The sequence below is a fragment of the Hyperolius riggenbachi genome, chromosome 5 (genome assembly GCF_040937935.1).
Source record: "Hyperolius riggenbachi isolate aHypRig1 chromosome 5, aHypRig1.pri, whole genome shotgun sequence".
NCBI classification, from domain to species: domain Eukaryota; kingdom Metazoa; phylum Chordata; class Amphibia; order Anura; family Hyperoliidae; genus Hyperolius; species Hyperolius riggenbachi.
The window spans coordinates 427,543,132-427,556,726 of NC_090650.1; the positions used below are offsets into that span (position 1 = coordinate 427,543,132).

The 13,595-nt window shown below is 43.0% G+C and overlaps 1 protein-coding gene across 2 annotated transcripts in view; it reads left to right on the forward strand.

The window, feature by feature from the left end:
* Window positions 1-3,760, forward strand: part of LOC137517893 (KH domain-containing, RNA-binding, signal transduction-associated protein 3-like) — a 221,813-nt gene extending 218,053 nt beyond the window's left edge. For both annotated transcript variants that reach the window (XR_011020710.1, XM_068234966.1), the window contains one exon: window positions 3,571-3,760. The gene's annotated coding sequence lies outside the window, so the exon portion shown is untranslated. The remainder of the gene's footprint in view (window positions 1-3,570) is intronic.
* Window positions 3,761-13,595: the final 9,835 nt, after the last annotated feature.

Below are 13,595 nucleotides of genomic sequence, written 5' to 3' on the forward strand. Positions count from 1 at the left end.
CCGATTACAGGCAAGTAGCCTGTGTGATGTGGGACTTCAATACAGATAAGTTCTCTGCTCCATCTCCGGGGCTATTCTCAATTTCTCCACTCCTCTCTCTGGGCTAGTGCAACGCCAAAATGACAATAGCAATCGCTAGCAATTTGTGAGTGTGATTTTGTGAAGTGATTTTCAGAGCGATTTTTGAATGAATTGCTCAAAAACATGCTACATGCAGTATACCTGCGATTTTGAAAAAATCACAACGCTGCTGTGGGAACACCCACATAGGGTAACATTAGCCAAGCGCTTTTCAAATCACTGTTGATTTGAAAAACGCTCAGAAGCACTCTTGGTGTGCACCAGCCCTCCCTCATTCACCTTTGTTTCCCTCTTCCCCTAGAGCTGACTGTGTGTTCTTGTCTTACAGGAAAGCTAAATAAAAGTGCAATCCTGGTGAGGCAAAATAATATTATTTAGTATTTATGTAGCGCCGACATCTTCCGCAGATGCATATATCCCTGCATCATATGGGTATCGCTTGCGCTATGTGAAACTATGTAGCATATTCCACTGAATTGTCCAAACTAAGTCTATCTCCTGTTCCTCTCTTGGGGAGTTGTTCCAGCGCTGTACCCCGTTCACATTTGCTGCTACCAGAAGCCCTCAGAAACACTCGTGTCCTTGAGTACTTCCAAAGATAGGCAGCTCCGTAATACGCCAGCGCACTTTTGTGCATGGGCAGTATGGAGCCACCTGTATTCGGAAGCACTCAGGACATACGTGCTTCTGGACCTTTCAGGAACCCCCCCCTTAAAAATCCTGCGTTTGCCCCTGTCCGGGATTCTTATCAGAGGTGATAACAGTCAGATTAAACAGAGAACAATGAAACAAAGAGCAGATTAGGTGTTTACTGTCATGTTCCCACTGATTTATAAGGTAAAATACAAGAGGGTGCTTCATCTCTGGTTCTCTTTAAACAATTATTGCATGCTTTCTGTAAATCCAATAAACTTATTTTCACTTCTCAAATATCACTGTGTGTGTCTCCTTATATGATATATTTAACTGACATTATTTATCGTAACAACCAACGATTTATACAGGAAATTCATGATAATTAACAAGGCTGCCCAAACGTTTGCATCCCACTGTATGTATATATTTCACATATTCACAGAGTACAGACACTGCTTATGAAAGCACAACCATATTTGCTAGGCTTCATCAACATGCTCTTGATGTTGGGCTTAGGATCTCATTGTGGTTTGCGAACCCGTACTAACCTAATGCTAAGATTAAAAAGGAAGTGAGTATGTCAAGTGTTTTCATACAACAAGATCTGATCAAAACTATGAACGTGCACCAAAAATTGTACAATTTTTGGAAACTTTTTTACGTACACACCGTCACCCACCCACACTTATCTCAGTACAAATTCCTCTTTGACTTATGAATAGAGATGTGGCGAACGGTTCCCGAACCGTTCGCCGACGAACATCTCTAGATCCCTGGGGCTTTTACTACTTCCGGGCCGCACTGACCCGGAGTAGTACGCCTGCGCTGCCCGGCGGAGCACGTCCAAGATCGCACACCTGATGCCGGGCACTTTCTGCGCGTCATGAATGATGTCATGCTCATGCGCAGAGAGTGCCCGGCAACAGGAGCGCGATCTAGGACACGCTCCGCCGGGCAGCGCAGGCGTACTACTCCGGGTCAGTGTGACCCGGAAGTAGTAAAAGCCAGAGATGTTCGCCATCTCTACTTATGAAGCTATATTTTTTTGTATGTAAGCTCATGTAAAAGAGTAACTTTACCCAAAAATAGGAAAGGGGGAGGGGGGGGATAAATCAAGACATTGCAAAGTTAAAAAAATAGAAGATATCAAGAAACAATTGAGACTTGAAGTGTAATTCCCTCATGTTGTTTGTTCCTCAGCTTCAATTCTGGCAGACATGAAAAAAAATAGCACCTACTTCCCTTATCTATAAACACACCCACTAACAGGAAGGTTAGGAAATAAAGATAGATAGAGAGACAGATTGATAGATAGATAGATAGATAGATAGATAGATAGATAGATAGATAGATAGATAGATAGATAGATAGATAGATAGATAGATAGATAGATGGATGTACGGAGGGAGATACTGCTTGCTTGGCAGCTGGAAAAAGCTGTTCCACAATTTTCCACAATGCATGTTCACGGACAGGAAACTGTCATGGCCGACGTAGCATGACATCACACTGTGGGAGGGGTTTCACACCAATATCAGCCACAAAGACGTCCCTGATCTATTTCATTAAAGGTAAAGCGTTCACGTGGGAACGGGGGCATGGACAACTGACTGAGATGCAATACGATTTTGCATTCAATTTCCTCTTTAAAGTGGACCTGAACTCTTGCGCAGGACAGAAGGAAAATATAGAGCAATACACCCTGTATGTATTTAGAGAGTTTAGCCTGTTTAATTCTTGCTCCTCTGTGTTTAATCACCACTGTAATTTGATCTCTGCCATAGCAGAGCTGCTAATTTGTAAACACAGGATGTTAACCCTTTGCCTGCTTCCATGAAACAGGAAGTAGACACACTGCACAAATAAATGTTTTTCTTTAACCACTTCAGCCTTCAGTGTTGTTTCACCTTATGCATCCGAGTAACTTTCACCTCCCATTCATTCACCAATAACTTCATCACTACTTATCACAATGAAATCATCTATCTTGTTTTTTTCCACCAACATTTAGGCTTTCTTTGGGTAGTACAGTTTGCTAAGAATTATTTTTTTATAAATCTATTTTAACAGGAAGATTAAGAAAAAATTGAAAAAAATCATTATTTCTCAGTTATTGGCCATTATAGTTTTAAAATAATACGTGCTACCGTAATTAAAACCCATGTATTTTATTTTGCCATTTGTCCCGGTTATTACATCATTACTTATTTAAATCATGTCCCTATCACAATGCATGGTGTTGATATTTTATTTGGAAATAAAGGTGCATTGTTTCAGTTTTGCGTCCACCACTTATTACAAGCCCATAATTAAAAAAAAAAAATAACAGTAATATACTTTACTGCATACATATTAAAAAAGATCAGTCCCTAAGTCCCAACTATTAATGTAATTTTTTTTATTGTATATTTTTACTTGGAAAGTTCCTCCGCAAAGTGGTAGTAATGAGTGGATAGGGCAGAAGGGGATTTGTGAAAGACGAAGCCATCTCGTTGACGGTGTCGGTCTTTCATATAGGGACTTAGATCAATGAATAGGAACTTTGTTCCCATTCATTGATCTCCGGGCTAACGGAAGGCAGTGGGAGCGCGCGTGGAAGAGTGCACGATCGCACACACCAGGCAGCGCCAGCAGTGTAGCCTATCTGGACGGATTAAGTGGTTAAAGGTTTTTATGCTGTCGCTGATCTTTTAAAGCAGAGAGGATGTTCTGAGTTCAGGTCCTCTTTAAGCAAAGTGCATCATGCTGGCCTCTTGGTCAGAGTCCGGCCCTGTTTGTCAATGTTATATAATAGGATGATTGCCTTGTGTTATTGCTTAGCTGTGCATTATAGCCATGTCCTTTGTGTTGCAGGGACGCCTCCTCCACACTCTGCTCAGACAACTCCAGGATCGCTCAATACTCACCAATGTGCCTACAGAGAATACATTGCTTGGAAAAAAAAAGATGCATCATTATGTTCTGCCTCAGACCTGTATAGTATTGATGATGAAATTCCGCCAGTGGCTTCTCTTCTAAGAATTAATAAATGCTGTCTTTTCAATATGTTTCTATTTGGAAACAAACAAACAAGAAAAAAACAGAAAACCGTGGCTGTCTGTCTGCACTGGTGTTCTATAAACGTGGCGGTTTCTCATAATGAAACATTCCTTTCACATCAGGGGAAGATTGACATATTCCTACAAAGCACCTGGAGAATATATGAAACATTTCCCCCTCACTTGCAGCCGCTAGACAGGATATTGTGACTGAATAATTCTGTACATAACACTGCATGAAAGGGAGAGTATCACATGACTATAGCAAGGTAGCCATTATAGGAAGTCTGTAATGTAAATTCTTACTATCGGAGGAAAAAATGTGTCAGCAATTTATAGTGTAGAACATTATGGACTTGATTCACAAAAGAGTGCTAACTGTTAGCACGGCCGATTTGCGCAAATTTTCACGTTTGCGCGCGATCGCAAATTTTCACGTGCAATTAAACGTTTTTGCGCAAGAGTGAATTTTCGCACAAAATCGTTATCGCTTTCGCTCGCAAACGCGAATTTTCACTTGAAAACGATAACAATTTTGCGTGAAAAATTCGAGTTTGCGCGCGAAAACGTTTCATTGCACGTGAAAATAGCCATGCTAACAGTTAGCATTCTTTTGTGAATCAAGCCCTTATAGTTATTTTTATAAAGGACCGTTAGCGAAAAGGGGAAACAAATTCAATACATCAATACATTGCAAAGTTAGAAGTAAAAAAAAAAAGAAGCAAGATCAAGAAATGATTGATATTTACCATGCAATTTGTTCATGTTGTTTGATTCACAGTGAGCCTGAAGGTCATCAACTTTACTACTGGCAGATAAGAAAAACAACTAGATAGCACCAAGTGTCAGTATTTATAACCACACCAACTAACATTGCAATAGGCTAACAGGTTGTTTTTTTCATAGCTATACATATGCACAAAAGGAGATACTGGTTGTTTGGGAGTTGGAAATAGCTGTTATTTCCCACGATGCAACAAGGTTCACAAATGGGACACTGTCAGCACCTAGGTGCTGACATCACACAGTGGGAGGGGTTTCAACACAATATCAGCCATACAGATGATCTGTTTTGAGAAAAGGTAAATAATTCTCATGGGAAAGGGGGTATAAGCTACTGATTGAGATGAAGTTCAATTCTTGGTTACAGTTCCTCTTTTTTCAACTCTACTCTAAAATGAGCTCACACTCTACTGCTTACACAAATACACTGTACAACCACAACACAATTATGAAGGGCTGTTTTTAGGCACAGACAAAGCAGGCAGATGCCTGGAGTTACACCTGTGGGAGGGGGCACCACAGAGCTATTTTTAAGCACACTGGTGCTTGATGGAATTTTTATGCCTGGTACACACCATGCAATTTCCTGTTAGAAAGGTGGGTCAAAATGATTCTTTTTCCAACAGCACTGATCTGATTTCTGATAATTTTTCAGATTGATTTTGTATAGAAGTGAGAGGAAAATCGATCATGAAAACAATTGGAAAGCCCAATCTATACAATACGATTCTTTGTGCGATTCTATTATGATTCTATTTACGATCCGATTAAATCCGACATGTCCGATCGGGATTCGATTCAATTTGATTTGCCATTGCGAAACAATGGCAAATTTAATTGAATCGAATCCCGATCGGACATGTCGAATTTAATCAGATTGTAAATAGAATCGTAATCGAATCACACAAAGAATCGTATCGTGTAGATTGGGCTGAAATCAGATTGGTCCTGTAGGAAATAATCCATCCAACCCATCTATCTGATGGGAAATTGCATGGTGTGTGCTAGACTTAAAGCCCAATCTATACAATACGATTCTTTGTGTGATTCAGTTATCAGTTACGATTCTATTTCCGATCCGATTAAATCTGACATGTCCGAACGGGATTCGATTTGATTCAATTTGATTTGCCATTGCAATGGCAAATCGAAGTGAATTGAATCCGATTAAATCCCAATCGGACATGTCGGATTTAATCGGATCGTAAATAGAATCGTAATCGAATTTCACAAAGAATCATATTGTGTAGATTGGGCTTTATACCCAGCTTACTAGTTTAATTAAGGATATGCAAGGTATTTCTAACACACAGATCTGCACTGCTTGTTAGTATAACAATGACATGGCAGGTACTACTAGTATTGTGCTAATTAAGCAGTACTGCTTGCTTGAGAGAAAAGATGGAGATCACCTTTGACAATCTCACAGAGACGAAAGGAGCCCAGATAGTGTAATGTTTTGTACTGAAAGGAAAGATGGTGAATATGAGAAACAGTCACAAATCAAGGTTATTGGACTGGACAACCAACCATTCTCAGAATGTGGAACATCTCCAACTCCACTTAGAGGTCCTGGATTTCACACTGGGTTACAGGAGCTCTCTTATACAAAAACAAAGGGGTTGGCAGTCTGGTGGACCAGACTGAGGCCCTAAGCCTCCTGGTAGGAGGCATACATGGATACTTGTCGACTGGTTACTTTGACACAGGTTGAGTCGAATGACGGCTCAACCTTCTTCTGCTCAAATTCCGGGTGACATTAATTACTATCCCCCCTCCGAGTCATAGCAACTCAGAGGGAGAAGTAATTCGGGGTTTGGCAATTGCCGGAACTGCGAATTACACTGCTGTGCGACCTTAGACATAATAACATTATGTCTATGGTTGCCCCCAGGTTAGGCACAACACAGGCAAGAGTGCGCTGTAATGACCTGCCTTGTGGTAGCAGGGTATACAATGCAAGAGGGAGAAAGAGGTGCAGTAGGTGTTTTAACCCTCAGAACAATTATAGGATGGTTTGTATGTCAGTTAATGGGTTTGTGTGGGTGAGGTGAATCTAGCCTGGTAATAATTTGTACATCCATATTTTAAGAAATAAAATAAAGGGGGCAAAAGAGGCACCCAAGGTATGATAAAACAATGTTAAAATCAACTAAAATGAAACAAGTTTGAAGTGGCTTATTACCACAATGATGATCGTTCAAATAATTTGTAACGTACTTTAATGTGCACTTGGCAACACATTTCGTGGGTCTTAGCCCACTTCCTCAGGCCGAATACAGTGCCAGAAGAAAATCAAGCCAGCATTTGAGGTGCCTCTCTGTATATAATTAATCAGTTTGTTAATGGTACCAGCAGAAGTAATTCATTTTGATATGGAGGAGGAGGGTGAAATGAAAGAAGCCTGGCCTGGGGCACCACAATGGCCAGAAACCACCTTGCAATCATGTGGTGTACACATGCACACTGTTGAAATATGGCAGCAAGCCAGGATACAATCACATGGTACACACATATGAATACATATGCAGGCATGGCGTACACACTCAGGGCCTGCCTTAGGTTTCACAGCACCCTGAGCGTAACTAGATTTTGGTGTCCCCCTCATTCATCCTCTTCGCACATGTGCAGATCCCCCCCTTTGCTATACATATGCAGATTCCCCCCTTTAGTGTATAAAGGCAGACCCCTCCTTTAGTATATATAGGCAGATCCCCTCCTTTAGTATATATAGGCAGATCCCCTTTTAGTGAATACAGGTAGATCCTCCTCACCTCACCTTTAGTGTATAGATGCAGATCCCCCTTTAATATATACATAGGCAGATCCCCTTTAGTGTACGTTATATGACAAGACAAATGACATTTATATCGCGCTTTTCTCCTGTCAGACTACTAGGACGCGCTCTATAGGCAGTGCCAGTGTTAGGGAGACTTGCCCAAGGTCTCCTACTGAATAGGTGCTGGCTTAATGAACAGGCAGAGCCGAGACTCGAACCCTGGTCTCCTGTCTCAGGGGCAGAGCCTTTAACCATTACACCATCCAGCCACTCCCATATATAGGCAGATCCTCCCCTTTAGTGTATATAGTTAGAACTCCTTTTAGTGTATATAAGCAGTTTCCCCCCACCCCCCTTTTAGTGGATATTGGCAGATATAGTGTATGTAAGCAGATCCCCCCTTTATATAAACAGATTTATAGATAAACAGATATTTAGGCTATCATTCATAAAGGAGCTGTCGGTACAGGGAATCAGTGCGGGAAAACATCGCTGCCGGTGTTTTAGACTTCTGGGTGGGCATTCATAAAAAAACATCTAGGTGCGGTGGCAGTGCGGAGATTCCCCGAACTAGGCAGGCGGTAGGCTGGCGGTAGGCAGGCGGAGACACGGAAGCTGCCGAGTTGATACATTTCTCCGTGTTCCGCTCTGCTGCAGCTGCCTGGGAGGTCTGTGTGTCTCCATTCACTTGCATTGGTATCGCCACATCACAGGGAGCGGTACTTCCCGACCTCTCACCGCTTGCGGTGATCTTTATGAATAAACATTTTGCTACATTTGTTCCGATAATCACCGCACAAGGCGGTGATTTATCACTCTGCTCGGTAGTGTCATTTTTTTATGCGGAAAGAGCCTTTATGAATGCTGACTTTGCCGAGTGGTCGGTAAAGTCAGCTGTTTTTAGCACTCCCGCATGCGGAAATGCTTTATGAATGATAGCCATAGTGTATAGTATACAAGCAAACCCCAGTTTACCACCCTGCTACTTCCCCAACTGGTAGGTAGTTGGGGAATCTTACTTTTCTGCTTGTAGCTGGGGACAGAAGACGGCCTGGAGTCAGGAGTGACAAGCAGGTCTCTCTCTGATTAGTGCGCAGCGCAGACATCGCTTGTGAGCGAGGGGGCGGTGCTACTGGCACGCACGGCTCACACAGACTCAGCAAGAAGCAGCAGCAGGTTCCTGGAGTCTTTGCCCCATCACCCCCAGCCGCACTAGGGGGCTGAGCTACCACTCGCAGCAGCCACAGAGGAACCCAGAGCCCACAGCCGCAGCCAGCAGGTAGAAATGCAGCCAGGGTGAGTTGAATGCACATCACGTGCACCCCCCTAGAAGCCGGCGCCCTGAGTGACTGCTCCGGCCGCTCAGGTCAAAGGCCGGCCATGTGCACACTCCACAGATGCAATGTATACAATGACATGGTACACACATGGGCACAGACACACAACTCTGACATATCTATATATATAATAGAGTAAGTGCCTCAACCTTCAAACAAGAAGAAGAAGTAGCGCCCTGCCCCCAGGGCCGGTCCAAGCAAGAAGAAGGGGCTGGTCCAAGCAAGAAGAAGAAGTAGTGTCATATCAAACCAAGGGCAAAGAGGGATAATTTGCATATTTAGTAGCAGTGCATTGTGGGTAACCACAAATGTTCACTTATAGCGGAATTATTGCAGATTTGCTTCTGTTTTAAGAAGGAAAATTACACCAAGCTTTGCTTTTTTTAGTAGGAGGGCTTTTTGGTCTCTTTTATCCCCCTATACATTCTTAGAAGTTTGGGTCACCCTGAGCTGCTTGGTTACTCTGTTGTACTGGTCCAAGCCCTATCTCATACAGCCATATCAAATTCTGCTATGGCTTTCATTCATGAAAGTGCTGTCGGAATGGAGAATCAGTGTGGGAAAACACTGCTGATGGTGTTTTAGACTTCTGGCTGCTGATTCATAAAAAAGTATCCAGGTGCGGTAGCAGCGCGGAGATTCCCCAAACTAGGCTGTCAGTAGGCTTGCGGAGACACGGAAGCTGCCGAGTTGATACATTTCCCCGTGTTCCGCTCTCTTGCGGCTGCCTGGGAGGTCTCTGTGTCTCCATTCACTTAACAATGTTATCGCCATAGCAGAGGGAGTGGTACTTCCCGACCTCACACCGCTTGCGGTGATCTTTATGTATTAACATTTTACTACATTTTTTACAACAATCACCGCACAAGGCGGTGATTTATCGCTCTGCTCGGTAATGTCAGCTTTTGACGTGGAAGGACCCTTTATGAATGCAGATTTTGCTACGTGTGCGGGAAAGTCAGCTGTTTTAAGCATTTCCGCATGCGGAAATGCTTTATGAATGATAGCCTATGTAGTGATGAGAACCAAAGGTCTGAAATAGGCTGTCACATGTGGGTTTGATATGACTGTGTAAAACTTAAAGCTATAGGCTTGCTTGGCTTACTAAGGGTGAAAAGGAATAATTTGCATATTTAGTAGCGGTGCATTGTGGGTAATCACAAATGTTCACATATAGCTGAGTAATTGCATATTTCTTTCTGTTTTAGAAAGGCAAATTACACCAAGCTTTGATTTTTTTAGTAGGAGGTCTTTTTGGTCTCTTTTATCCCCCTATACATTACGAGTGGTTTGGGTCACCCTGAGCTGCTTGGTTACTCTGTTGTACTGGTCCAAGCCCTAGCTTATTCAGCTGTATCAATCTCTGCCATGTACTGATGAGTTTGACACAGGCTGTCTACATGTGGGTTTGATATAACTGTGTAAAATTTAAAGCTGTATACTTGCTATAAACCAGCGGCTCTGGATGTTAGCTTGGCTTACCAAGGGGGAAAAGGGGTAATTTTCATATTTAGTAGCAGTGCATTGTGGGTAACCACAAATGTTGACTTATAGCTGAATTATTGCAGATTTCCTTCTGTTTTAAAAAGGCAAATTACACCAATACAGTGTGTGGCATTGCAGGAAGTGACTACAGTGGAAGGCACAATGGAACACGGAAGAGGTGAGTCATCCCCGCCCGCTGCCTCTTACTAACAGTGGCGGCTGCTACGGTGCTTAAGCAGGAGGGGGAGTGCACATGGGGGACCAAGGTGAGGGGGGGGGGGTCCTGCTGAGCTTAAGCAGGAGGGGCAGCACACATGGTGGACCAAGGTGAGGGGGGGTCCTGCTGAGCTTAAGCTGGAGGGGGAGTGCACATGGGGGACCCAGGTGAGGGGGGGGGGTTCCTGCTGAGCTTAAGCTGGAGGTAGAGCACACATGGGGGACCCAGTTGAGGGGGGGTCCAACCCCCCTCCCCACCGCTGTGCCCAATACCCCCTTCCTGCCCTCTTATGCGGCGTATGCTACGCCGCGGGTCGGCTAGTAAGGGTATATTTGCTAAACACCAGTAAACGTATACAGTGCATATTACGTTTATTGGAAATCACACAAAATATATAATGCAATATGCAATTTGCATAACTGGACTTACATATGCAACACCTAATGCGAGTTATGCAAATTATGTAACATGAGGAGTTTCCGGGTGATGAAATTTGGGTGACCAACCTCAGGAACCGGAAGAGGAAAAAGGAAACAGATAACACCAGGAGCACCAGATAGTGTAGCACAGTGCTGTCTAACTTCATGGGCATGGAGGGCCATTTTTTTTTTACCCCCATGGTGGAGCGCCGAAGGTTCTTGCTGGAGCTGCAGCCGCCCCCCCAGGAAAAAAAATGCAATTAAACGACAATTAGATTGGCAGCACTTTCCACAAAATGCAATGCATTTGCCAGCAGATCCCCACAAAATGCAATTCATGATCGCATAGAAAAACAAGGGTTCCGATGTGCGTAGAGCGCGCCGCGCCAAAAAATGGGTGTGGCCATGGACCAGAATGTGGGTGTGGCCACGGGTGGAGACAAATTTACATGAACTTAGCAATGGTGGGACATTAGATTAGGACAGTGGTGGCGAACCTTTTGGAGGCCGAGTGCCCAAACTGCAATCCAAAAGTCACTTTATCGCAAAGTGGCAACAGCAATTTAAACTACATACAAACGTTTTAACTCATACATGAACATTATGGAAAATCCAAGTTAAAAATAAACTGTGAAGATAAACAATTTCATCCATCCTACTCCTGAAAAATGTATTCAATTTTTTTGAACCTCCCAGTTTTATTTTCCGTTTTAAAAAGCTAAAAAAGTAGGTTTAATGCTATTGTCTCATATGATAAGGATTCAGCTTTTCCCATAGTCTCGCAGTTAGCAATCATGTGACCCCCAACAAGACATATTCAGCAATCATGAGGCCCCCAACAAATCATGAGGCCCCCAACAAGACAAATTCAGCAATCATGAGGACCCCAACAAGATACATTCAGCAATCATGAGGCCCCCAACAAATCATGAGGCTCCCAAAAAGACACATTTAGCAATCTTAAGGCCCCCAACAAGACAAATTCAGCAATGAAATGCCGAAACTGGGTGTATAACCTCTCATTTACTCTTAAATTAGGACTCTGCACAGGGAAGGAGGGAGGCAGGCGCTGGGTGAGGAGAGTGAGCCGCCATTACATCATCAGGCGCCTGTAGGCATGTGCCTACTACAGTGCCTTATGGTAAATGCAGCCCTGCTTGATGGACAACAGTGGTTGCATGTGTGTACTTAGTTTTAGTGCGCACTGTCTACATCTGAAGTGAGAGGAATATGGAGGACACATGTTTTTCGTTTTAAACAATGCAGATTGCCTGGTTATCCTGCTGATGCTCTGCCGCTAATACTTTTAGCCATAGGCCCTGAACAAACATGCACATCAGGTGCTCTGGCTGAATTCTGACTGTACTAGTCACCTGTTTATTTCAGATGTGGGATTTAGACACTACTGCAGCCAAAGGGATCAGCAGGACAGCCAGGCAACGGGTATTGTAGCAAGAGTCACAGTATAGGCTGTGAGGCCCGGGGGCTGAGAGGAACACCCTTTATTTCTCCCCTTTTAATTGTCCCTTTTAATGTTTTCATGTTACTCTACTGTGTGACCATCAGACACATCAATGAAGGGAATCAGAAGTAAATTATAGCATGAAAAAAAAATAAACAAGAGTATCTGCATCATACCTCACAACTTTTGTAGACAGGAAAAGAGACACAAAGACACGCCCCCTGCCACGCCTCTAACCAGAACCCAATTTTTCTAAATCTGTGCCTCCCCTAAACAGTTCCCTGGTGTCATGTGGGTTTCCCCCTCCCTCATATGCAGAGATTGGCATAGTACTAACATTGATTTCCAATCCCTGGTATGACTTATTTAAAAATCAGTTTTAAAGTTAAAAAAGAGGTTTGCAGATTATTATTCTAAACATGACCTATTGCATTGCTCTCCTTCATTCTGTCATTAAATATCAAAGTTAGAATATAAAAAGAGTAAGATGCAATAGTGGGATTGTAGCTTACTCTTTTTATATTCTTTTTCCATCCATCTAGAGCAGGGGTAGGGAACCTATGGCTCAGGAGCCATATGTGGCTCTTTTGATGGCTACATCTGGTTCACTGGCTCAGTACGGGTTGATTCAATAAGCTACACTGCTCAAGCAGCACAGCTTAGTGTGGCAGCACAAATAAAAATGTCATAGTAGGCATTTTACTGCTGTAGCATGCACTACTAATTTACTCACGTTCGCCCCAAAACTAACGGCTGCTCCAATTGTCCCACTCTGGGCCCGTTGAGGTCCAGTGACTTTGTAGGATGAGATCCCCGCAATTTGGCCCAATAGGCTGCTGGTCAAGTGACAGGCAGTCAATTGGGGCAATCAAAGTGCGGGGATCTCGTCCTAAAAAGTGAATCAACCCCCAAGTCAGCTAGCTAATTGTACAAGCTGTTAGTCTGTATTTCTCCTGTCTGATTCTAAGGGAAATTGCTGATGTTGCTGAAACCCAAGAGAAGCTGAAGACGTATCTGACACTTCCGCTGCCTGACGGATCAACTGTATACACATCACCATGGCAACAGGGACGTGAGTCCTACTGTCTCAGTTTGAAACATATTGTATGGCTCTCACGGAATTATATTTTAAAATATGTGGCGTTTATGGCTCTCTCAGCCAAAAAGGTTCCTGGTCTAGAGAGAGTCTGCACAGGAAAAAAAGGAAAGTGCGTAAATTATAAATATTTTCTTTGCACAAGTAAAATATAAAAATGTAAAATTATAAAAATATTATTTTATAAAAAAATATAAAATAATACCAGTTGCCTGACTCTCCTGCTGATCCTGTGTCTCTAATACTTTCAGCCACAGCCCCT